The sequence below is a fragment of the Polypterus senegalus genome, chromosome 8 (genome assembly GCF_016835505.1).
Source record: "Polypterus senegalus isolate Bchr_013 chromosome 8, ASM1683550v1, whole genome shotgun sequence".
In the NCBI taxonomy this organism is placed as follows: Eukaryota; Metazoa; Chordata; class Cladistia; order Polypteriformes; family Polypteridae; genus Polypterus; species Polypterus senegalus.
In genome coordinates, this window is record NC_053161.1 from 18,550,836 (window position 1) to 18,577,600 (window position 26,765).

At 37.2% G+C, this 26,765-nt stretch overlaps 1 protein-coding gene across 4 annotated transcripts in view; it reads right to left on the reverse strand.

The window, feature by feature from the left end:
• The window catches only part of mon2 (MON2 homolog, regulator of endosome-to-Golgi trafficking), a 174,531-nt gene that overhangs the window by 146,708 nt on the left and 1,058 nt on the right, over positions 1–26,765 (reverse strand). The window lies entirely within an intron of this gene.

Genomic DNA, 26,765 nt, shown 5'->3' on the forward strand with positions numbered 1-26,765 from the left:
GTAGACAGTAGAATTCATGGTTCCATCTATCACAGCAAGCCTTCCAGGTCCTGAAGCAGCAAAACAACCCCAGACCATCACACTACCACCACCATATTTTACTGTTGGTATGATGTTCTTTTTCTGAACTGCTGTGTTCCTTTTACGCCAGATGTAACGGGACATTTGCCTTCCAAAAAGTTCAACTTTTGTCTCATCAGTCCACAAGGTATTTTCCCAAAAGTCTTGGCAATCATTGCGATGTTTCTTAGCAAAATTGAGACGAGCCCTAATGTTCTTTTTGCTTAACAGTGGTTTGCGTCTTGGAAATCTGCCATACAGGCCGTTTTTGCCCAGTCTCTTTTTTATGGTGGAGTCATGAACACTGACCTTAATTGAGGCAAGTAAGGCCTGCAGTTCTTTAGATGTTGTCCTGGGGTCTTTTGTGACCTCGCGGATAAGTCGTCTCTGCGCTCTTGGGGTAATTTTAGTCGGCCGGCCACTCCTGGGAAGGTTCACCACTGTTACATGTTTTTGCCATTTGTGGATAATGGCTCTCACTGTGGTTCGCTGGAGTCCCAAAGCTTTAGAAATGGCTTTATAACCTTTACCAGACTGACAGATCTCAATTACTTCTGTTCTCATTTGTTCCTGAATTTCTTTGGATCTTGGCATGATGTCTAGCTTTTGAGGTGTTTTGGTCTACTTCTCTGTGTCAGGCAGCTCCTATTTAAGTGATTTCTTGATTGAAACAGGTGTGGCAGTAATCAGGCCTGGGGATGGCTACGGAAATTGAACTCAGGTGTGATACACCACAGTTAGGTTATTTTTTAACAAGGGGGCAATTACTTTTTCACACAGGGCCATGTAGGTTTGGATTTTTTTTCTCCCTAAATAATAAAACCATCATTTAAAAACTGCATTTTGTGTTTACTTGTGTTATATTTAACTAATGGTTAAATGTGTTTGATGATCAGACACATTTTGTGTGACAAACATGCAAAAGAATAAGAAATCAGGAAGGGGGCAAATAGTTTTCAACACGACAGTATTTACTTAGAGTCATACATGAGGATCTGGCACAACACCCTGGTATAAAGACTGTCTTACACAATGTGCTACCAATTACTTTTTCCTTCCACTGTACTATTCTAAGGCAACTGCTGTACTATTTATATTTCTTTTAATTATCCTACGCAATATCCTACACATATTAGACTGTAGAACTTTGCAGCAAACCCATACAGTAATTTTGATTGTATAATAAAATATTTTATGATACTGTTCACTATAAAATGTTTGAAATTTGCAGTGGGTCTTTAAATTTAAAGTGTACAAGTACATGAAAAAGGCTCTGTTCAGTTATTCATAACCACATCTGTTCACTCCCAAAATGTATTAACAAAAAAAAAAAAAATGGCACCACTGAAAATGAATTAAAAACGATACCGTTTGTATTTAAGAAAGCGTCTAGACATTTTAAACTCTTATGTTTTTTATAGTACTCATTTATACATATTTTAAGTTTAAGAATTGCACATTCACAGCTTAATCCAACTGCTACATAATAGGAAAGTACATTGAAAAATGTTTAATATCAGAGATGATTTTACAGTCTTAAGACATAAAATTACAGCTTTAGGCCAGGAAACCCACATACTATACTTCATTTTCAAACATTTTTTACTGAAATTCTAAGTTTACTTTAATTTTCATTCAAAAGTGAGAAGAAACTCCCTTTACAATGGCAATTTACACTTTGTAAAATAACATACAAAATATTTTTTGCGTTATCTATATGACAAAACATGCAGGACTATGAATAAATTTAAATGCTTAGTTTATTTTTCTATCAATTCTATATTTCTGAGCCCTGCACCTTGTTAACTTGAGCCAGATGTACTTTCTCCAAATAATCCCTACAATGCACAGATTAATTCAAACTACTAAAAGAATGACCCTTGAATGAATTAATAATTTGTGGCAAATCTTTTATTAGGGAATTTACCAATATCTTCACTAGGAACTGTACACTCTTCGTGAATAAAAAATGTACACAACAAAATTATCAAGCAAAAGAAGACGTTAGCCACAACTTTAAATGTTAGTCTATCATATATTGATTGACATACAGGGCAGCCAGTCTTCTAACACACTGGTCATACTGCACGCACGATCAAACGCGAGAGCTACTGCAAAACTCCGGCTAAGTGATCTAGTTAGCCTTCCAATTTATATCGACTAAAGAAGGGATTTAAAAAAAATATTGTTGTTTATGGGCTGGATGTGGAATTGGAAGAGGATTTTTTTCTCTCACAATGTCACAATCATAGTGTGTTTGTCTGATCTGTAAATCTATCATTGCTATTCCAAAGAAGGAAAATGTGGAAAGGCACTTTCGAACTGTTCATAAAAACTACGAAACTGACTTCCTTCCGAAAGTGATGTGAGAAAGAGAAAGGAGAGGGAACTAAAATCGGACAGCCATCATTTTTCACTCGGCTGAATTCAAAAGCAAAGGCAGACACACTGAAGCATCGTTCCAGGTGAGTCACTCGATCATTAAGAATAAGAAGTCCTTCCAAGATGGAGAGATAATAAAAGATGCCTTCGTTGAGGCAGATGGTTAGGGAGAAATTCCTGCAGAGATTTCAAGAGAAAAAGGAGTTTCTCCTTGTCATTAAACATGCAGAATACAAGCAACTTAATAACGATTAATGGCCGCTAGACTTCCCATTTTTTCCGATCTGACCAACATGTTGAATGAGCTTAATTTACAGTTGCAAGGAAAAGAGAAAACCATGGTCAATATGATTAGCTCAGTTAATGCTTTCAAACGAAAAATGCAACATCTGTCCTCAAAGCTGCAACGCCTTGATTTGGGGAACATCCAAAACCTTGTGTCAGAGCTGGAGACGCAATGAAAGGTGTGTGCGCAATTTGATAGCATTCTCTACAGAGCAGATTGAAAATTTTCTGTCAGACTTTATCTAATGGAAAAAAGTAACGATTCGAGTGTTGCCCAATGTAGCGGAGTAAGAGTAGCGTTTCTTCTTCACAAATGTACTCAAGTAAAAGTAAAAAGTATGGTGCAGTAAAACTACTCTTAGAAGTATAATTTTTTTAAAAAAAAGTTACTCAAGTAAATGTAACGAAGTAAATGTAGCTCGTTACTACCCACCTCTGATACTCAGTATATACAGTATATATATATATATACACAGTATATATATATACAGTATATATATATATATATATACAGTATATATATATATATACAGTATATATATATATATATATATATATATATATATATATATATATATATATATATATATATATATATAGAGCATTTTAATGTAGGTAGATCATTTTGACCTGGTCATTTTAAAAGCAGCTCACAAGCCGAAAAAGTGTGGGCACCCCTGGTGTAGGCAGTTCCCAGATGACTAAGGCATTCGTATTTAGGATAGAGCATAGAGCTTACTGATGCCATGATCCAGGCCTTGAAATAGATCCCCCGTCTCATCAGGAGCCTGTTTAGACATTATTGGGGATGCATGCAAGCACATTGGGGCCATGTACACCACTATGAGTTGCCGTGAAAAATTCACGCAAGTTGAATCAGCCTGTGATTTTAATTTTTGACTTTGATTTTTTGTTTAATGTTGAATCCAGTCCTCAAAGGGTTGGTGATTTTGATTTCCATTGACCACTGTTATGCCACTTTGTTCTCAACAATTTATACAGTATTACTCAGTAAAGTATTACTTAGTAAGGTTTTCTACAAGTATTTCATTCATTGTTATCCAATAAGTGATTTAAGTGTTCCCTTAATTTTTGAGCAGAATATAATACATAGAAATTTAAAGAAGCCATGCATATTATCTATACAAAAATCTTCTGTATATAAAGGTTAAGATTCCTAATGATTTCCATAAATTAAATACTATTACGAGCTGCAGAAACATGGGAACAAAATACATGGAGGTGACTGATAAAAGTATCTTAACCTTAAAGTGTGTCCTACTTTGATACCATATCTTAAGCAAACGGTAGAGTAATGGATGACTAGTAAATTGATGGTGATTAGAACTAACAGGAGCTTAGAGCCAAGTGTGCAGAAAGGGATTTACACAAGATATCCTATCCATGTCTAACTAAGCAGGTGTGGTGTCATGGACTCGCATCCAAAATCTCAACCATATGTATGTTTAGGGTTCCAGCAATAGAGCCAAAAGTCAGAAGCAGCATGTCTCCTTCTTCTATAGATCTTTGCAGAGCTGTCTTTTTAGTATATGGCAGATTAGAGTTCCAAATAAACAGTTAAAAAACGTTAAAACTGAGCCTAACTTTTAAGAAAACATTTTTTACATATTGGGATGCTCTGAAAAAGATACAGGAGCTTTGGGAGGATATTTATTGCATATAATAATTTTTCCAGCTAAAGTGAGAGAACTGCTAGCATTGTGATGATAACTGCCATCATACTGCAGAAATTAAATTTGAAGATAAAGTTTTCTCGTCACAGTAACACATGGAGTTTGAACTGTTCTAAGACAACCAGTAAAATCAGTAAAATAATTATCCAGTTTAGTCTAGCTTGAAAGAGAAATAACTGAGAACAATATGAACCCAGAGATCTTAAGAACTTCATCCAACAGATTAAATACAGCAATGAGTACTGCTCTGACATATACTGTAAAGCACCACATCATCAGCATAAAGAATTACTTTTTGTTTCAGTCATCTCAGAATATTACTGGTATACAACTTCCTTTCTGCTCTAGGGCTATTTATCAAAAGAAGTCTTTGAAAGTCAAAAACCCCTAATAAAGACCTCAGCCATAACACATAGTCACTGTTCTCCATTCTACAGATAACAGAGGGCCAATAACCTTCCCACCAGTAGATTCGATGAGAGCTTTTATCATGAAGTCTTAAGACTACTCAAAAGCTGCTAGTGTTAACAAAGGAAAGATTATTTTTTGTAGACATTTTGCATTTGATGTATATGATATTGTTGTATTAATTGCCTTTTTCTGTTGCTGACATTGCATCATTGTCAAAGTCCATGGAAGATATGTGACTAAGGATTTCATAAAACTATGTACACAAAAACAAAACACACACTTGAAAATATGTGCCACTCTGCTTTACACAGTAATTGCTATACAATGTTTCCTAACTCGAGTTACAGCCTCAGTCCAGTTTTGTAGAGTCTGTGTCTAATTATGCACCCACTCTGCCATGAAAAACAACAGCTGTTTTTGATTTTTTTTTTTTCTCTCTTTAAAAAAAGCAAGCAAAACAGAAATCTCCCAAAACTACTGAGTCATGGAAAACTCCAACTGTCTGTAATTTTAAAAGGAACTATGGCAATGCTGGGTGTAAATGAACTAAAGTTAAGCTGCAAGTACAACATTCAACATAGTCAAATAAAAGAGAGAATGGCAATGTAAACAGAAAGACAATGACAAATTAAAATATAGAAGTGTTACTTTCTGTTGTAGACCATTTCTTAAGATAGTATGAACCTATGAACTGAGTTGTCCTAGAATCAATGTGGAAAAATGCAGTTCAGAAAAAAAAGAAGTGCGTAAGAGTACCTAATATTTGAACAATTATACTGCAGACCATATGAGCCGAATAAGTTCTCTCTTCTAATAGCACCACTGTCATTCTGGAAACACCCCCTCCATCCATAGTTTCTGACTTCTTTCTAAGAGATGCTTCTACACTTTGCAACTTTGATTTCTGCAATCTACTCATCATTGGCCATTTTCAAGTTATAAAAGTTATTACTTTAATATATATTGCATCTTAAAATTATATCTGTGCTTTTGCAAAAACTAAGTAATAAGCTTCTCCGATTATTTCAACATATTAAAAAAAAATGTTTATAGCAAACTCAACCTAGTCTTCCTAATACAATTTTTCCAACAAAAAGACCTGTTTTCAAATTTTAGGTCTGGCCCAATTGATTCTGAAGTGTTCTAGACATACTCTGGGAGGTGAGGGGGGATCGGAGGGGGCACCTTTTTTTTTTTTTCTTTCACTTGCATGTTTACACTTCCTCCTTAACTTTTTCCAGGACAAGGCAACAATGTAATGCAGTGATGAGCTAACCTCAGTTTGACTTTCTCTGCTGAAGGTTGCTATAATAATTTGAGGAACGTAAGAAAAGGAAAAAAAAAAAAAACTGCAGATCTTGTACAAGGAATGCTTTGAGCACAATGTGCCTGGGGAGCACCGTTTCGTTTCATTTCCCTGTTCTATTGGTAAGGACTACCGTTAACGACTGAAGGACCGAAATTTGAAAACACAGCAAAAGAAACAATATTTGTGCTCCAAGCCAAGAGAAGACAAACACTACACTGACAATGTGCTTGGGTATGATGCCCTGCTTGAAAAACAGTTCTAATACACGAAAGAACATGTGTGTATAAAAACATAGCTGTAATGGTTTATTATCCTTTAGCTGTTCAGCAAAAATCTCATAGGTTTATGGTTATACTCTTCACAGATTGAAGAGTTTTTTTGACTGATAAGTATGGACAATGCGCCATTTACCACACAAGTATTGGTGTCCTTATGCTGATGCTAGCTTCAGTCTTAAATGCTGGATGATGAGATATCCTTTAACGCTGTGCTTTGATTGTTGTATTATTATTGTGACATGATATAGCGAAATATCTTCATTGTTTGTGATTTTTGATTTTGTTATTTGTCTGAAATTTTATTGTCCTAGATTCTGTTGGGCTAAAATATTGATAATGTAAGAACACACAGTTTTATCCCCTATCCTATAAAATATGGTTTGGTTAAGTGTAATATCTACTGTATATGCTATCACTGCAAAATTAAAGTTTCCTCTGTGGACCCATCAGAATGTTCAAACTGAAATTGCCTCTGCTTTTGCCTCATGTAATTTCTTAAAATGTTCAAAACTAACCTGTTATAATTTAATTAGTCCTTAATAGAGTATTTCTATTAATTAAATTCAGTGTAAATCTGAAAAAAATAATGGTGTAGAATCATCAAAATGCACCAATAGTACCTTACAAGGTACACGTGCACAGTGTAGCAGACACATTAATAAAACAAGGGAAATAACATAAAATAATGATTTACAGAAAAATCACATGCGTCTTTCTCTGCTTGCTTAACATGCATGATGCTGAAAACTGTATTGCAGGATCTGATAGGCAGACACTGAATGCTAACATGTCCTCTATATGACTTCTTATCTGTCAAACACAGCTCTGATTAATATCTGAATTGTGGGTATCTAGAGGTCACAACAAAAGCCTAAGCATAAAAAAACAAAACATTACAAAATCCAATTTCCTACAATCTTCAACAACTGCACCTGGCTCTTCTGAAATAAGTCTAAATATCACCTTATAAGTAACTTTGAACAAAGGCCATGTGGATCCAAAATACAAGTAGTCTGTTACTGGTATATGCAAATAAAAACACACTGAAAACTTTTCCAAATGAGAGGCTAGTAAACACACAATAATAATGTATTTTATCAATGAGACTTCTGCTACAAAGAGCTCTTTGAAATCAGCTTCCTTCAATAAATATAGGGAATGACTATTTGCAAGCATGGCAGTTTTCTCTTTTTTATGCTTACAATAAATATCCCTCTTCTACTACTATCTTAAAATAAAAAAATATAAATGTCTTCTCAAGTAAATGAATGAGCTGATGCTAATATGAATTTCAACATGCAGCACTTGGTGGTACATCACCAAGTGCGCAGCCAGTAAAGCACTTCCATAGAGAACTGTGGCAGAAAGATAAGCAGGTGACCCAATAGCTCAAAGGTAAGGTCAGAAAAATATTTACTGGAAGCATTTGATGGTGCATTGTCTGTACAGTCAAGACAGCATTTAGCTTAGTCAAGGTTGCATTTGGATGCTCACAGAACTCTGCAAGAGTTAGTAATTAAGGCAGCATTAGATGGATATTCCTTGCTTAGATGTGCATAATATATTAGATTGCCCTGCCTACTGTCATGCCCACAGCAAACCGGGCATCTTACGCTGTTGCTGTCTTTCAGCATTATTTTCACTGCACGCTACATTCATCAATTAAATGAAAGCTTTGTGAAAAGAGACGTAAAGCCTAAGGCAGCAATATCACACATAAGCTTTCATAAGCAAGAACATAAATTTTTAATTAAATAGCTTAAAAAGAACTGAATGCAATTAAACTAAGTTGGTAGCGCAAAATAAGAAAAGGGTAATTCTTGTACTTTTTTTTTCTTTGCTTGTGAGGTTGGCCGTGGTTCAAGAGTCTGGTTAGTGTGCTCTGCAATGTTCTCTTGAAAAAGAACAACTTTATGCAGTGGCAGCATCGTGGCCACTTGCATGGTAAGTTGTTTGACACAGCACAAGTGTTTATGTATATCTTTTGCCATAACTAGGAAGGAAAACAGCAGCATATTTTCAGATATAAATTTTAAGACAGAAAACTTTTCTTTTATTAAGATTGCTACTTTCTCTATCAATAGTCCACTTAAATACACTTTTGATAATAGTAATTAATCTATTATCTGTCTAATTAATGTAAAATCAGTGTTTCTAAAAATGGTCAGCAATTTAATTAAAAAAAAAAATACCAGTAATATTATTTTACATTGATCTGGCCGGCAATGCCTTTTTTGGCCAATTCCCAAAACAAAAGTGACAATAAAAAATGTGACTGCCACCTGTACTGTGCATTTTTGTAAGAAAAGAAACAATAAAATGTTTAAAATTGAAATTATTTACTTTAATAACACTTATACAGACTACTAAATACATGAGAAAAATTAATGCAACTGAATTCCTATACACCATTCTTTTCAGAGGCTAAGTGGGAGAGAAAGAGGCAAGCAGTGAAAAGCGCCTGCCTAACTGTAATCATGCCCAAGTTAGTGTGAATTAAAGGACTACTCCACCCACAAATCATTTTTTAATACATTATTCACCCCATATTGTTTGTAGTGATGGGCAACAAAAATTTGTAACCTCATGTTTTAATGCAAAAACAGAGATAATAAAAAGTTTATGATATAATTTGATCTCTGGTGATCAACACTGGACAACAGCAAACAAAAAGTCCATGGAAAAAAAAAAATCTTACATTACTGGTGTGGCATAATCGATACGTCCAGTCATATACTCACAACATCACAAACACATACAGTTTTATTCAAATATAGTTAAATAAAGCACCTCCATAAAGAGTTCTTGTGAACAAAAATGAAACATGCTCAGACACGAATGAGCAGATGAAAACAGAATTGGAGTGCAAAACAACCACATGGATGAGAAATGATGTCAGGGTGTGTATTACTTTCTGTGTTGGTGAACAAACAAAATAATCATATGGGAGCAGCAGATGTAGAATATCTGAAACAACAGGAAGCTGGTTGCTTGGAAAAGGCACACAAAAATTTTAATGCTAGCCAAGCCTATTTTTCCTAAAAATGAACCTAAACCTAAAACTGATGATATTGATACGGTGGATTCAGAAAGTATTGAGGCCCTTTCACTTTCTGCAAATGCTACTGTGTTGTAGATTTAATTTTAACTGGATAAATTTACAATTTTTGCCAATCAATCTATACTTAATAGCCCATAATGACGAAGTGTTTTCAGAAATGTTTGCAAATTTCTTCAAAATCAAAAACTGAAATCTCTCGATTATATTGAATAAGTATAGTGTGTAGACTCTTTGCTGTGGCACTCTAAACTGTGGTCAAGTGCATCCTGTTTGCTTTAAATATCCTTGAGATGTGTCTGCAAATTGATTAGAGTTGACCTGTGGCAAGTTGAACTGATCGGACATCATTTACAAAAGGCACACAACTGTATATATAAGGTCCCACAATTCACACCGCATGACAAGACAGAAACCAAGCCTTGAAATCCAAGGAACCCTATACACACCTCCAAGATAAACCAGTGATGCACTGCAGACACATATTGAGGCAAGGGTATAAATCCATTTCTAAAGCTTTGAGTGCAACCAGGAGCACAGTGGCCTCAGTAGTTATTCAATGGAATAAGTTTGGAACCACCATAATTCTTCTTAGAGTTGGCCATCCATTGAAACTGGGCAAGAAGGGCCTTGGTCAGGGAGGTAATCAATAACCCAGTGGTGACTCTAACAGAGTTTCCAACGTCCTCTGTTGAGATGGGAGAACATGTTGGAAGGACAAGCATCTCAGCAACATTCTATCAATCAGAAACATCTCACAGGTATTTTGCATGTGCCAAACTGCATTTAAAGCATTCTGAAAGAATGAGAAGAAATCTCTTGTCTGAGCAGACAATTATTGAACTCTTTGGGCAGAACTTCAAGCACTATATCCGTTGATGACCAGGCACTGCTTATCACCTGCCTAATGCCACCCCTATGATGAAGCATGGTGGTGGCAGCATCATGCATTGGAGGTGCTGTCAGAAGCAGAGACAGGGAGAATAGTAAGAATTCAGGGAAGAATCAATGCAGCCAAATACAGTGTGGCCCTTCAAGAGAACTTGCTCAAGAGTGTACATTACCACAGTCTGGGGTAATGGTTCACCTTTCAGCCAAGACTATGCTGGAGTGACTTCAGGATAAGCCTCTCACTCTCCTTGAGTGGTCCTGCCACATCCCCAGACATTAAACCACATTGAACATCTGTGGAGAGACCTAAAAATGGCATTTTACAGGCACTTTCCATTAGATCTAACAGAGCTTGAAAGTGTATGCCTGTAAGAATGTTGTAAACTGACCAAACCAAGCTAATCAAAGCTTATAGAGACTTGCCCAAGGAGACTCAAAGCTGTAATTGCTGCCAAAGAAGCTTCTACAAACTTGTGAATTATAGGTCTAAATACTTGTATGAATGAGAGATTTCAGTTTCTTAATTTTTAAATAAATATGGGAACCTTTCTAAAAACATGTTTTCACGTTGTCATTATGGGGAATTGAGTGTAGGTGGATGGGCAAAAATGGAAAATTTCTCCATTTCATATTAAATATACAAGCAAAGTGTGCAGAAAGGGTCTGAATACTTTCTGAATCTACTGTAACTACATTATATGAAATTCAGATATTACAACTGTAATCCATTAAAAAGATTATTAGCAAAAAATGGACTGCATGGCAAAACTCTGACCCTTACCTTCACAACTAAAAAGTATGTACAACAAAAATGATTTAGTTGAATACTGTTTAGACTAGAGGTGTGTAATGGACTTTACTGTTAAGTGATTATTATGGAATTCATATGTTTGTTACCCTCCATAAGTAATATTAATGTTGTAATATTAATACTGTTGCAGTGAAATTATTACTTGAATGACCAACAAGCAACATGATGCCGCCATGATAAGCATGAACTAAATGTGTAACTTCAATACAGGGGCATTTAAGTGAGTATATCATTTTTTTTTATCATATACTAAAATATGTGTATATTAATGCAGTCTAGTATTTAAGATGAAAAATATGTATGCAGCAAAACTAAAGAATGTCAATTATTATTTTGGGGAATTTGGGTATTCATACAGTATATACAGTACACACACAACAAGAACATACAGATACATATTAACATGGGACTAACACTACACTTTCTGCTTTTTTCCCCTCATTCCTGGTCAATGTAATTACAAGGAGAATTGCCTGTTGAGTGATCCATATCGGTTAGGTGAATGCTTTATCGCTGATTTGTACAATAAAAGAGCTGTAAACGTACAATGTTTAATATAGTCTTTGCTCTTCCCGTTCCCTTTGCTTAAATCAACAACACAAATACAAAACCAATGCCCATAATAGAAAAGCAAACAATTTGAAAGTTCAAAGAAAAGAAGAATTCAAATCTGATCCACAGCACTGAAAATGAGCAATGAGGCATTCTGCAAAAAGAATGAATTAATTGGTGTGTGCAGCAAATGCTTCCTTTTCCATAGAAAGTAACCAAAGAGGATGACAGCAAATTATCACAGTTGCAGGGGCTATAGGTATCACAATCTGTAATTCATACAAGAAATACACAACAGAATTATAAAGACTACAGTACGAGATCTAAACCTGCCATCTTAAGCAAAAATAGAAAAGTCTTAATTCAGTCTTGGCTAAAAAGAACTAAAGCAGAAATAATCAAATTCAAGATAAAAATGGTGAAGAAGCAACGACCACTCATTAACAGTGCTAAAGGAAACTCAACTGGGTGTCTGGTGCCTGATACATTTAAATGTCTTCAGCACTGCAACACCCATCCCCATATGAACTTGAAATGTACAGACTTCATACCTGTGTGGCAATTTACTGCATTTTATACAAAATGGAGAATTATCAACTAGACATCTTGGGCATCAGTGAATTTCAGTAGACAATTTTGTAAGACAGAAACAAATAGCAGCAATTTCATGGAGTTGGGTTGATCCTTGGCAAAAAAGTGATGAATGCAATCCTTGGTTGGAAGTAGATAAGTGTGCGAATTACTACTAGAAGATTTCAAACCAAGCATTCGAAAGTGACAGATATCCATGTATATGTGCCAATTGGAAAAAAATGATGATGCTGAAAAGGGCACATTCTATGACCATCTACAAACCAGATTCCAAAAAAGTTGGGACACTAAACAAATTGTGAATAAAAACTGAATGCAATGATGTGGAGATGGCAAATGTCAATATTTTATTTGTAATAGAACGTAGATGAAAGATCAAACGTTTAATCCGAGTAAATGTATCATTTTAAAGGAAAAATATGTTGATTCAAAATTTCACGGTGTCAACAAATCCCAAAAAAGTTGGGACAAGTAGCAATAAGAGGCTGGAAAAAGTAAATTTGAGCATAACGAAGAGCTGGAAGACGAATAAACACTAATTAGGTCAATTGGCAACATGATTGGGTATAAAAAGAGCTTCTCAGAGTGGCAGTGTCTCTCAGAAGCCAAGATGGGTAGAGGATCACCAATTCCCACAATGTTGCGCAGAAAGATAGTGGAGCAATATCAGAAAGGTGTTACCCAGCGAAAAATTGCAAAGACTTTGCATCTATCATCATCAACTGTGCATAACATCATCTGAAGATTCAGAGAATCTGGAACAATCTCTGTGCGTAAGGGTCAAGGCCGTAAAACCATACTGGATGCCCGTGATCTCCGGGCCCTTAAACGACACTGCACCACAAACAGGAATGCTACTGTAAAGGAAATCACAGAATGGGCTCAGGAATACTTCCAGAAACCATTGTCAGTGAACACAATCCACCGTGCCATCCGCCGTTGCCAGCTGAAACTCTACAGTGCAAAGAAGAAGCCATTTCTAAGCAAGATCCACAAGCTCAGGCGTTGTCACTGGGCCAGGGATCATTTAAAATGGAGTGTGGCAAAATGGAAGACTGTTCTGTGGTCAGGCGAGTCACGATTCAAGTTCTTTTGGAAATCTGGGACACCATGTCATCCGGACCAAAGAAGACAAGGACAACCCAAGTTGTTATCAACACTCAGTTCAGAAGCCTGCATCTCTGATGGTATGGGGTTGCATGAGTGCATGTGGCATGGGCAGCTTGCATGTCTGGAAAGGCACCATCAATGCAGAAAAATATATTCAGGTTCTAGAACAACATATGCTCCCATCCAGGCGTCATCTCTGTCAGGGAAGACCCTGCATTTTTCAACAAGATAATGCCAGACCACATTCTGCATCAATCACAACATCATGGCTGCGTAGGAGAAGGATCCGGGTACTGAAATGGCCAGTCTGCAGTCCAGATCTTTCACCTATAGAGAACATTTGGCACATCATAAAGAGGAAGGTGCGACAAAGAAGGCCCAAGACGATTGAACATTTAGAGGCCTGTATTAGACAAGAATGGGAGAGCATTCTTATTTCTAAACTTGAGAAACTGGTCTCCTTGGTCCCCAGACGTCTGTTGAGTGTTGTAAGAAGAAGGGGAGATGCCACACAGTGGTGAAAATGGCCTTGTCCCAACTTTTTTGGGATTTGTTGACACCATGAAATTCTGAATCAACATATTTTTCCCTTAAAATTATACATTTTCTCAGTTTAAACTTTTGTTCCGTGATTTATGTTCTATTCTGAATAAAATATTAGAAGTTGGCACCTCCACATCATTGCATTCAGTTTTTATTCACGATTTGTATAGTGTCCCAACTTTTTTGGAATCCGGTTTGTACAAGATGTCCTAACAAACTACCTAAACCACAAACTGCTAATTAGTGATGTGAATGCACAGATTTGTGATGACTGAAGTAGACTGGAAAATGTAATGGAACCACACTGACTGCCAATGAAGACCACTGCAAAAAGAATACAACTATTGCTTCTATGTAGTACAAACAACATATGCATCAGTAACAGCTACTTCTGCTATAAGACCATACACAAGAAGACCTGTTAATCACCAGCAAAATGAGATGAGCCATGTCTGCATTAACAAACAGTGGAGGCCATTTCTGTGAGATGCGAGATTGCAAAGAGTTGCAGACAATGGGTCTGACCATTACCTTCTGAAAGCAAGCCTACAACTTCGACTCAAGAAGCACCGCAAGAACAGCGAACATCTGTCCTCTTGATGTGGAAAAGTTGCAAAACAAGGTAGTGGCAGAGCAATATTAAATGGAGATGCAAAACCTATTTGTGCTGCTGCAAAACCCCACTAAACGTGAATATAGACATCAATGAGAGAAGGGAACAGTTCAGAGACACTGTCATATAGAGCACTGAGAGAGTCATAAGTCAAAGAGGGAGACCCAAAGAATGATGGGTAAAAGATTGTTTGTGGAAACTCATTGACGAGTGGAAGGCAGAGCAAAACAAGACCAAGCAAGCACAAAGGATGAAAGATTAGAAGCTGAAAGAAAGTACGGCAAATTAGACCACTGGGTAAGGCTTAGCTGTCAAGCTGACCAAACAGAATGACTGGATAAGAAAGGTGCAGAAGCTCATTATGTGGCTGCAAGAAAGGACAGCAAGACATATCATACTGTGCAAGGTTTACTAGGAACAGGAACAAAATATGGTGGTCCAATCAAGGACAAGTAAAATTCTGCTCATGATGGAAGACGAAGCGTTCTACCCACTGGCTCTCTTAAAAGAGATGCTCAACACACCAAAACCCTTAATGATGTATGATCTTGACCTGTTACAGCCCATGCCTGAATTGCTGGTGGAAACAGAGGAAAAATCATGCTTAACACTAGAATTACCAGAGCCTACGAAAAAACTCGTAGATCCGGCCCACCTTAAATCCATTCGCACCTCTCCGCCAGCGTCTTTTGTCCTCTAAATGTGCCGATAAAGATGACAGATAAATGACAAAATGTAGGCAAAAACTATATAATGTATGAAGCCTGAAGTCCAAAGATCAAGTAAGCACTTTCACAAAAGGTTCAAGGAAAAGACAAGTCAAAGTCCTGACCTTAATCCAATTAAAATGTTGTGGAAGGACCTGAAGCAAGCAGTTAATGTGAGGAAACCCACCAACATCCCACAGTAGAAGCTGTTCTGTACGGAGGAATGGGCTAAAATTCCTCCAAGCTGTTGTGCAGGAATGATCAAAAGTTACCGGAAATGTTTAGTTATTGCTGCAAAGGGGGTTACACCAGATACTGAAAGCAAAGGTTCACATAATTTTGCCACTCACAAATATGTAATACTAGCAAAATACCCGCGCTTCACAGCGGAGAAGTAGTGTGTTAAAGAAGTTATGAAAAAGAAAAGGAAACATTTTAAAAATAATGTAACATGATTGTCAATGTAATTGTTTTGTGACTGTTACGAGTGTTGCTGTCATCAAGGATTTAATCATCATTATTTCTTTCAATCAGGTTCATATTTGGAAGTAAACCGATTAGGTTGTGAACCGAAGCAATTTCACCCCATAGGATTGTATGTAAAAACAATTAATCCGTTCCAGACCATATGAACTGTATGTAAATATATATTTTTTTTAGTTTTTAAGCACAAATATAATTATACCATAGAATGCACAGCGTAATAGTAAACTAAATGTAAAAACAATGAACAACAGAGAAAACTAACACTGCAATAGATCTCGCTATAGCGCTACCAACCGCTGGCTAAAAGCACTATTTTTAATGAGTTTTAAGCACAGGGGAAAAATGAACACTTGAAAAAATCTGTAATTTAATAAACCAGCAAGAAAAATAACATTGCAACAATGCACGCTACGAACAGATTGCTGGAAACAGAAGTGAAAACAAAATCAAGACCAGTGCATTCTTTAACTGCCTTCCTACCTTAATGCGTCCAGCTCTCTCTCGTGCTGCCTGTGTGTCTGCGTCCATCTCTCGCGCTGCCTCTGTGTGTGTGTGTGTGTGTGTGTGTGTCGCACTGTCTCTGTTGCACTGCCTGTGTGTGTGTGTGTGTCGCGCTGCCTGTGTGTGTGTGCTCGTACTGAAGTAGGAAATCTATTCCTGGGAATGAAACTGCTGTAATTCCCGGGAAACCGGGAAGTGCCAAGCTCTCATATATAGCGTGTAAAAGTGTAAGAAAATCGATCAAGAAATAACAGAGTTATAGATTAAGTGGCACGGTTTTTTGGCTCACGATGTAGTGTGTTGCCAATTAATTCAACCAATAACAGACCAGCAGCAGTCAGTCTCCCTGCTCCCACTAAGACTGAGCACAGTGGTCTGGGAGGAGTCTGCACTCTGCAGCTCACGAATGCTGGGATGGGGCAGACTTTATTGACGTCTGTCAGACAACAGCTTTGAAGAGCAACTTGAAATTACAATGCGTCAGTCTGTTGCATCCGCATTATCTGTGCCAAGAAATTTGCTGTCATAGAATGATGACAAGAAACTGGATGCATCAGTAAAAGCTGAAATGGCGGTGTTTCAGAGCAATGGCAAGCGCGGGCTTTGTTTAGAACAAGTGTATCAGTATCTGATGATCAGCATGAACTGCTTGTAGATAAGGTTAGTCTTTTATTGGTGTCAACATACTGCAGTAGTTTTATTAAAAAATAAGTTTCGTCATTCTAAAACCGTTCACATGTAACATGCCCGTGCACTGTGTCATCCCTGGGCGCCCGGGATTCCCGAATTCCCGGGAATGGATAAACCTGTCCGGGAATGGATTCCCTAAGCGGTAGTATGTATCGTGATTTAGAGAGAATAAAAGTGAAAAAAAAGGTAACTTTTACAAGTCCTATAAATGTACACAATGTGTTACAGACGCAAACCAAGTGTATGCGTGTACTGTATAATATTAACAATAAGAGCAGCTAGCTACTGAAAACGACAAATATAGGAGTGAATGGGGATCGAACCAGGGACTTTTGATTACAAGTCTGCAGTCTTACCACTACGCCACGGATGCTGTTGTCTTTTCCTTGAACCTTTTGTGAAAGTGTTTACTTGATCTTTGAACTTCAGGCTTCATATATTGTATAGTTTATGCCTGCATTTTGTCATTTACTACTAAAATATGAAAAACTTTTCCATTTTAAAAATGTGTTTACACAGATTACTGTAGAAACGGAACACACAAGAAATGCGTGTGTTCCAAATAAAGATCTATTATTTCCACTCTAAAACTTCATTTCATTCCCTGATAATCAATCAAGGCATGAGCTGGGAGAAGTTCGTGCATGTTCTAAGTGGGTGGGGGGATGGAATAGCCGGCTGCTTGCAGCTTGTCTTTATCGGCACATTCAGAAGACAAAAGACGCTGGCGGGGAGGTGCGAATGGATTTAAGGTGGGCCGGATCTACGAGTTTTTACGTAGACTCTGGTACTTCTAGTGTTAACAAAGCTCAAAGAGCAATAAAACTTCTGAAGAACAGCAAAGCCCTGGGAGGAGACCAAGTAAAGTGGAACATCTGAAATATGTAGGTGCTAGTCTGGAGAAAGCTTTACTGGAAACGAGCTAAAACTGCTACTGCACCATCCAGCAAGTTGAAGGATTGACCCCTCACCTTTGTGTTTGATCAGTTGAATGTCAATGTGTTTTACACCCTAACATACCATTTATTTTACCTTTAATTTGTTTCTTAAATTAAACAGAGCTTACTGGCTAGCACCCCAACCTTTTTACATTCCTTCTTTATTTCTTTTTGACCACAACCTCTACTAAAATGATTTCAAGGTGCGAAAGAATAAAGAAATTAATGAACTGCAGGCAATCCAAAGCATACTACTTCATCCGTGAAACAGACTGGAGATTGCATCACGGAGTGGGCATGCATGATCAACTCTTAAACTGGCTCACTATCCAATAACTAATTACTGTAGCAGCAGAGTGACTTTCTCAATGGACACAAACCTCTTTATTTGTGATGTACAACTTGGTTTATTGATAAGCACAATATACAGTACAAGGAAATGACTAAAGACACACCATTAACTAACAGAAAATGCATCCCAGAAGCTCCTCAAGAGGGTTAACACCAAAAAGCCTTAAACTAGTCAAGTATGTTTCTTTACTCATTTCCAATTAAGCATTCACTTCATGTACTAAAAAAGACAAGTGCAAAACCCTAAAACAAATTGTACTTGTATTTTCGTAAAGAGCTCATAGTTAGTAACTGGAAGGTGCACCATATAAATTGATCTAAACTGAATCCATCCATTTTCTGAACTCGCTTACCCAAGATTAGGTTGCAGGTCAGCTACAGCCTATCCGAAACTAACATCAGGATTTTAATTCTAAGTCATAAATTATACCCTGAATTAATTTTGATATTCAACTGGAATGTCCATTCCATTTACAAAGAATATTCCATATTTAAGGATGTAACTATTACATGAGAAGATTGGCCACCCATAATTGTGGACGTGAGTAAATCTTATCACACATAAACTAATAGTAGTTGTGAGAAACAGCAGCCCAAGGTAACAGGCTGCTGCTAAATGAAGTTATTATGTACTACCTAGAACTGTGGTTCTACTAAACCAGATTTTTTTTTAAAATGACTTCAGTTAAGTTCAATCTTTTCATTGTTTGAATTACATAAAGAGGTAAAATGTACATACTGTCAAGATCTGAAATCATCCAGCCTGCCCTGCACAGATATTGATTATAAGCACAATAAGAATTACAGAAGCAAGGGCAGTTTTTAGTTTATAAAATAGGTATAGGCACTTAAAATACACAGCACAGTGTGGCATCACCATACAGTCTACTTGAGCAACACAATATAAACATTCTTTCATGTTTCCCATGGAATGCCTTCTAAGGGAAAGTTGCTGTATCAGTACTGTATGTAAATACAGAAAAGGGCAAACTGTTAAAGCAAATGAGACTTGACCTCACAATGTCATAGAAATAAATTGTAAAGATCTGCACATACCAAGCACTTTGGAAAATAAAAAAATAGCAAAAGCATTAACTGCAAAAAACAAAAAAAAAATCAATGATTAAAGCTCAATGTCAGTGTTTCTCAAATTTTCTGTTGTCATGACACACTCTCTCCCATGTAAGTGTCTTCAAGACCCAACAGGTGAACTGAGCACAATTGTCAAAACAGAGGGAGGGTTGTCTCCCTAGGTGAACTCAGCGCGATTGCCAGGGTGAGTCTGGGGGGGACAAGCACAATCATCAGAGTGGCGACCCACTCACAACCTACTACTATCATAGTAACTCAGGACCAAGCGCTGGCAGCCCATAACCCAAACTTGGTGGTTCACAGACACTGCTCCGTATGATCACGTATTTATTGTAAACCTTTACATTTTTATTTAAACTTTGATTTCATAGGATCTACCCGGAATTATGGAGACTCCAGAGATAATCTGGGGAACACATAAAAAAAGACAAGAAAAATCAAACAGCAGACTATACCAACTGAAGGAAAGAGTTTTTAGGCTTTGTTCATGGACTTTCATATCCTCTTTGTTGCAGCAATTTACTAGGAATTGCCTGCTTTAGGTTTTTTTCTAATTTCTAAAGCTGATGTCACTTTCTCAATCTACATGCTTCCGTAGGTCAGATTATCTCAGGCTACAACGTGAGCTACCACAGCTATGCTGATGACACACAGCTGTACTTATCTATAGCACCTGATGACTCCGACTCTTTCGATACACTAACACAATGTCTTACTGGTATTTCTGAATGGGTGAATAGTAATTTTCTCAAACTAAATAAAGAGAAAACTGAAATTTTAGTAATTGGCAATAATGGATTCAATGAGGTTATCAGAAATAAACTTGATGCATTAGGATTAAAAGTTAAGATGGAAGTAAAAAACTTAGGGGTAACTGTTGACTGTAATCTGAATTTTAAATCACATATTCATCAGATCACTAGGACAGCATTTTTTCACTTAAGAAACATAGCAAAAGTTAGACCTCTTATATCATTGAAAGATGCTGAGAAATTAATTCACGCTTTTGTTTTCAGTAGTCTAGATTACTGTAACGCACTCCTCTCAGGACTACTCAAAAAAGACATAAATCACTTGCAACGAGTGCAGAATGCAGCTGCTAGAATCCTAACTAGGAAAAGAAAATCCGAACACATTTCTCCAGTTTTGATGTCACTACACTGGTTGCCTGTGTCATTCAGGATTGACTTTAAAATACTGCTTATGGTTTATAAAGCCTTAAATAATCTCACTCCATCTTATATATCGGAATGTCTGACACGTTATATTCCAAATCGTAACCTTAGATCTTCAAATGAGTGTCTCCTTATAATTCCAAAAGCTAAACTTAAAAGAAGTGGTGAGGCGGCCTTCTGCTGTTATGCACCTAAAATCTGGAATAGCCTGCCAATAGGAATTAAGCCAGGCTAATACAGTGGAGCACTTTAAAACACTGCTGAAAACACATTACTTTAACATGGCCTTTTTATAACTTCACTTTAACTTAATCCTGATACTCTGTATGTTCAATTCTTCATAATAACTATTCATGATGGCTCTAAAATCCGTACTGACCCCTACTCTCTCTTCTGTTTCTTTTTCCGGTTTCTTTATGGTGGCGGCCTGTGCCACCACCACCTACTCAAAGCATCATGATGCACCAACATTGATGGACAGAAAGCCAGAAGTCTACGTGACCATCATCATCAGGTCCTTCCATGAAAACGCTAAATACAAAGAGGACTGTTTGATTTATGTTAGGTAGATTGCCCAGAGGGGACTGGGCGGTCTCATGGTCTGGAACCCCTACAGATTTTATTTTTTTCTCCATCTGTCTGGAGTTTTTTTTTTTGTTTTTTCTGTCCACCCTGGCCATCGGACCCTACTTATTCTATGTTAATTAATGTTGACTTATGTTTATTTTTTATTGTGTCTTCTATTTTTCTATTCATTTTGTAAAGCACTTTGAGCTACATTTTTTTGTATGAAAATGTGCTATATAAATAAATGTTGTTGTTGTTGTTGTTAAGTGACTTCCAGTCATGAGGTATTTTAGATTTGCCAAATGCACTCAATGGTCTCGTCGGCAGATCAAGTCAATTTATGTAACTGAAAATCATTGCCCACATCACAGTTACCAACTATGCGTCAATATTCGGCATGGTCGTGCTCACCCCTTTTTCATGACGGCCAATAACATGCTGCCTGACAGCACCAGCAATGTTTGAAGTGTTACAAGTTAATAATCTTATATGCGCCCAATATTTAAACCACCCTATTATTTTGTGATCAAATGAGGTAAACAAATAAAAAAGTCCATATATGTTATTGTTAAGATAACTATGATAACTGCCAAGTAGAGCTGGAAACAGCTTTTTTTAAACCCTGAAGACCTATCATACCAAAAGGCCTTCCATTCATCTTTAAAAGCTGCAATAAGTATAAATGAAGAAGCTGCGAGTGATACTTTAATTACAATAGGAATCAACGTGAAGAATCCATGCTTTTTCTGAAGTCAGTCAGTCATTGTCCAACCCGCTATATCCTAACACAGGGTCACGGGGGTCTGCTGGAGCCAATCCCAGCCAACACAGGGCGCAAGGCAGGAACAAACCCTGTGCAGGGCGCCAGCCCACTGCAGGACACACACAAACACACACAGACACCAAGCACACACTAGGGACAATTTAGGATCACCAATGCACCTAACCTGCATGTCTTTGGACAGTGGGAGGAAACCGGAGCAATCAATTATGTATAACAATATAATTAATATTTTATGTACAAACAGAAATGTACTATAGTTCAAAAAGTCATTTTGCAGATTTGAACTTCAATTTGATGAATAAATGTGTTCTTAATTATAAATTTCACAATAAACACTTAAGCCCATGAAAAATAAGCCTACACTACAAGAGAAAGTATTAAACCACTACTAACAGTTTACTAATCACAGTATTAATGACATCTCTTAGTCACCTAAAATGTTATTTTAAGGGTTGGAGGACGGTCAAGGGGTGTGAAATGAATGTTACCAGTTTTGAATCTTCAGTCAGTGATGATTGATTATTACTATGAGAGCATTAAGGACGAAAAGTCAGTAACTCATCTTTCATCTCACTCAATAAATGAATAAATGCTGTGCTATCATCTGCAGTAGACTTTGCATATTGCAAGATCTAATGTAACTGAACTTAATTAAGACTCAATCGTCATAAGGTGGCAACTCTAACTGCTTTGGAACCCATGAGCGTACAGTAAGTACAGTATTCAAATACACACGGCTAAATGGCTTAAAATAGTGAACACACTCACAGAATGAAACGTGGGACACCCCATAAGAATGACATCAAAAAAGAGGAAATGAAAAACTAAGCAATTATAAATAAACAAAAAGGATGGGTGTCAGCAATGTGGCTGGAGATGTGAATGTAAAGCACCAAATTACTGCTGCATTCACTCGCTGACTCACTTTATCTGCCAGCACTTCAGCTGTAAAATATGGCAAACGCTGAACTGTGCTTGTGATGTGTAAAGTCATTTTAGATAAAGGCACTGGCCAACTACATTTGTATACATAACACTAGATATTCCTAACTGAATTAAACAGATGTTTTTTCATGTCAACCAAAAAGAAAAGTTAACCTCCATTATTTCTTTATTTATTCCTTGCTTTGTGGATAGGAGCAAGACATGAGAATAGCATGCATGTAATGGCCTTGTTAAGCTTACCTTATTATGACCACGGTATCAAACAATAGGCCTAACAGTAAATACTTTTCACTGATCCCCTTCTAATTTTTTTTTTTAATTTTGTACAATTACTCGTTAAAATGATCAAACTGCTTTACAATCCCACTGCTGTACTGTGAGATGGCAAAGCAACTTCAGTTCAAAATGTGAATACTATTTATCTACATTAAATGTATTTAGATTACTCATCTATACCATTTATTCATAGTAACCTTTTTGACAGAAGGATCACACAGAGTCTAGTCCTATCAATGCAGCGAAGGATGCAAACAAGAAGAAGTCACAGATTGTAAGCTGACAGTAATCACTAATACTGGGCCATTTACAAAACATCAGTTAGGCTAACACGTTCAGCAATTATGACCACAATTAAAATGACGTGATCCATGAAACAGATATAACAAAAAAAATGTGTCTGACTTTGGCAACACAAAATATGAACTTCACAGAAAACATGAATGCTAAAAAGGTAGCAAAGCGGCAGAGGTTAGTACTGCAGCCTTTCAGTATCCAGTCCAGTCTTTGGCGGCTTGCAGTCTGCATGCTGTCCCAGTATTTTCAACTCTCTTTATTTCAGTTTCCTCCCATAAACTGAACAAGATCGACAAGTATGAGCTGGGTGTGCGGACTGAATGCTATTTGATGTTGTTTCCTGCTTTACTCAATGCTGTCTGGACAGGTTTCACTTTTGAGACACTAGAAGGGAAAATGGATGGACAACACACATATTGTGCCAGCTAAATTTAACAATTAAAAAAGTAAATATACAAAAGATGCACATATTCTCTAAATATATGACCTATTAATTATATCACTTTACTTTTAATTAACATAACATTTGTAAAACTGCATAATCAAATGTAGGGTTGTGAGGAATTGAAACATGTCTTCGTGGCAATGGCCATAAGGCAAGAACCAGCTATTCTAAATAACTATATTTAATATTCAAATAAATTGCACATTTGAATAATAATACCTAAAACTTACATTCTGACAGATCTACTAAAATGAACATTAAAATAGTGGTAAAAGTATCTGAATAATACAAGTTTACTTGGGTAGATGTGCATGCTTAAAAAATCAGAAAAATATAATATACCCAGAAAAGTACAGTATTTGGAAACCATACACAATGCAACTCATAAGTAATTTTAACAAGACACCACAGAGTGAAATTAAAATGATAATTCCAAGTTTTATAAGGGTCTACAAATAAAAGGGTGCCTGTGCAATCACTTTAATCTAAGTGCTCAAATACAGTGGTGTGAAAAACTATTTGCCCCTTCCTGATTTCTTATTCTTTTGCATGTTTGTCACACAAAATGTTTCTGATCATCAAACACATTTAACCATTAGTCAAATATAACACAAGTAAACACAAAATGCAGTTTTTAAATGATGGTTTTTATTATTTAGGGAGAAAAAAAAATCCAAACCTACATGGCCCTGTGTGAAAAAGTAATTGCCCCCTGAACCTAATAACTGGTTGGGCCACCCTTAGCAGCAATAACTGCAATCAAGCGTTTGCGATAACTTGCAATGAGTCTTTTACAGCGCTCTGGAGGAATTTTGGCCGACTCATCTTTGCAGAATTGTTGTAATTCAGCTTTATTTGAGGGTTTTCTAGCATGAACCACCTTTTTAAGGTCATGCCATAGCATCTCAATTGGATTCAGGTCAGGACTTTGACTAGGCCACTCCAAAGTCTTCATTTTGTTTTTCTTCAACCATTCAGAGGTGGATTTGCTGGTGTGTTTTGGGTCATTGTCCTGTTGCAGCACCCAAGATCGCTTCAGCTTAAGTTGACGAACAGATGGCCGGACATTCTCCTTCAGGATTTTTTGGTAGACAGTAGAATTCATGGTTCCATCTATCACAGCAAGCCTTCCAGGTCCTGAAGCAGCAAAACAACCCCAGACCATCACACTACCACCACCATATTTTACTGTTGGTATGATGTTCTTTTCTGAAATGCTGTGTTCCTTTTACGCCAGATGTAATGGGATATTTGCCTTCCAAAAAGTTCAACTTTTGTCTCATCAGTCCACAAGGTATTTTCCCAAAAGTCTTGGCAATCATTGAGATGTTTCTTAGCAAAATTGAGACGAGCCCTAATGTTCTTTTTGCTTAACAGGGGTTTGCGTCTTGGAAATCTGCCATGCAGGCCGTTGTTGCCCAGTCTCTTTCTTATGGTGGAGTCGTGAACACTGACCTTAATTGAGGCAAGTAAGGCCTGCAGTTCTTTAGACGTTGTCTTGGGGTCTTTTGTGACCTCTCGGATGAGTCGTTTCTGCGCTCTTGGGGTAATTTTGGTCGGCCGGCCACTCCTGGGAAGGTTCACCACTGTTCCATGTTTTTGCCATTTGTGGATAATGGCTCTCACTGTGGTTCGCTGGAGTCCCAAAGCTTTAGAAATGGCTTTATAACCTTTACCAGACTGATAGATCTCAATTACTTCTGTTCTCATTTGTTCCTGAATTTCTTTGGATCTTGGCATGATGTCTAGCTTTTGAGGTGCTTTTGGTCTACTTCTCTGTGTCAGGCAGCTCCTATTTAAGTGATTTCTTGATTGAAACAGGTGTGGCAGTAATCAGGCCTGGGGGTGGCTACGGAAATTGAACTCGGGTGTGATACACCACAGTTAGGTTATTTTTAACAAGGGGCAATTACTTTTTCACACAGGGCCATGTAGGTTTGGATTTTTTTCTCCCTAAATAATAAAAACCATCATTTAAAAACTGCATGTTGTGTTTACTTGTGTTATATTTGACTAATGGTTAAATGTGTTTGATGATCAGAAACATTTTGTGTGAGAAACATGCAAAAGAATAAGAAATCAGGAAGGGGGCAAATAGTTTTTCACACCACTGTAGATTTTATTTCTGTAGTGCTGTTCTCATGCTCAAAGTGCTTACTGTAAAAATGAAATATAAAATTCTGTTACTATATACTAGGCGCTGCTAGAAATCCTGACAGAAATGTAACATCTAAAGTCTTGAGCAGGTTTGCCTTCAACTCGCACAAACAGAATCTTAGCATTAACTGAAGTAACTGTGGCACAGGCCTGGCTGTCAAAGTGAGAACAGCACAGCTAGACAGAGCCCACTGAGGGCCAGGCTCAGCACTCCGAGACAGCCTCCCAAGTCTAAAGTTCCAGCACTACAGGGGCATTGGGCCATAAAGCCTTACAGTCAGCTGGAGGCAGCAGGGATTTTCTCATTACAGAACTGGCCTTGTTTTTTTTTCTGTCCAAGACTGCAAGGCACAGCAGGGTCCCACGACCATAACTGGCATAAACTTTGATCGGAAAAAAAAAATCCTGTTCAAATAGTGGATTGGTTAAACTCTTCAGTACTTGGAAAGCTACACTTTTTTAAGCATTTGCAAAAATTCTTTGTGGTGATACACACCCTGACTCCTATACCGGTAAGCACTCAGTGTAATTTTGCACCAGCTGCCAAAACTGACGCGCTGACGTTTGCGCCACTTGAAACAAGTTTTTTTAAAATGACAATCGTTATGTGAAGTGATCGACATTAAATCACGATGAACATGGATGCTGGGGGATAACGATATCTTACCAATACCTAAAAAATATATTGTAAAGGAAAACTGGTGTGAGCTAAAACATTTAGCCATTTAAATAAAGACGATTGCGATGTGGCAGTACGCTTTAGTCG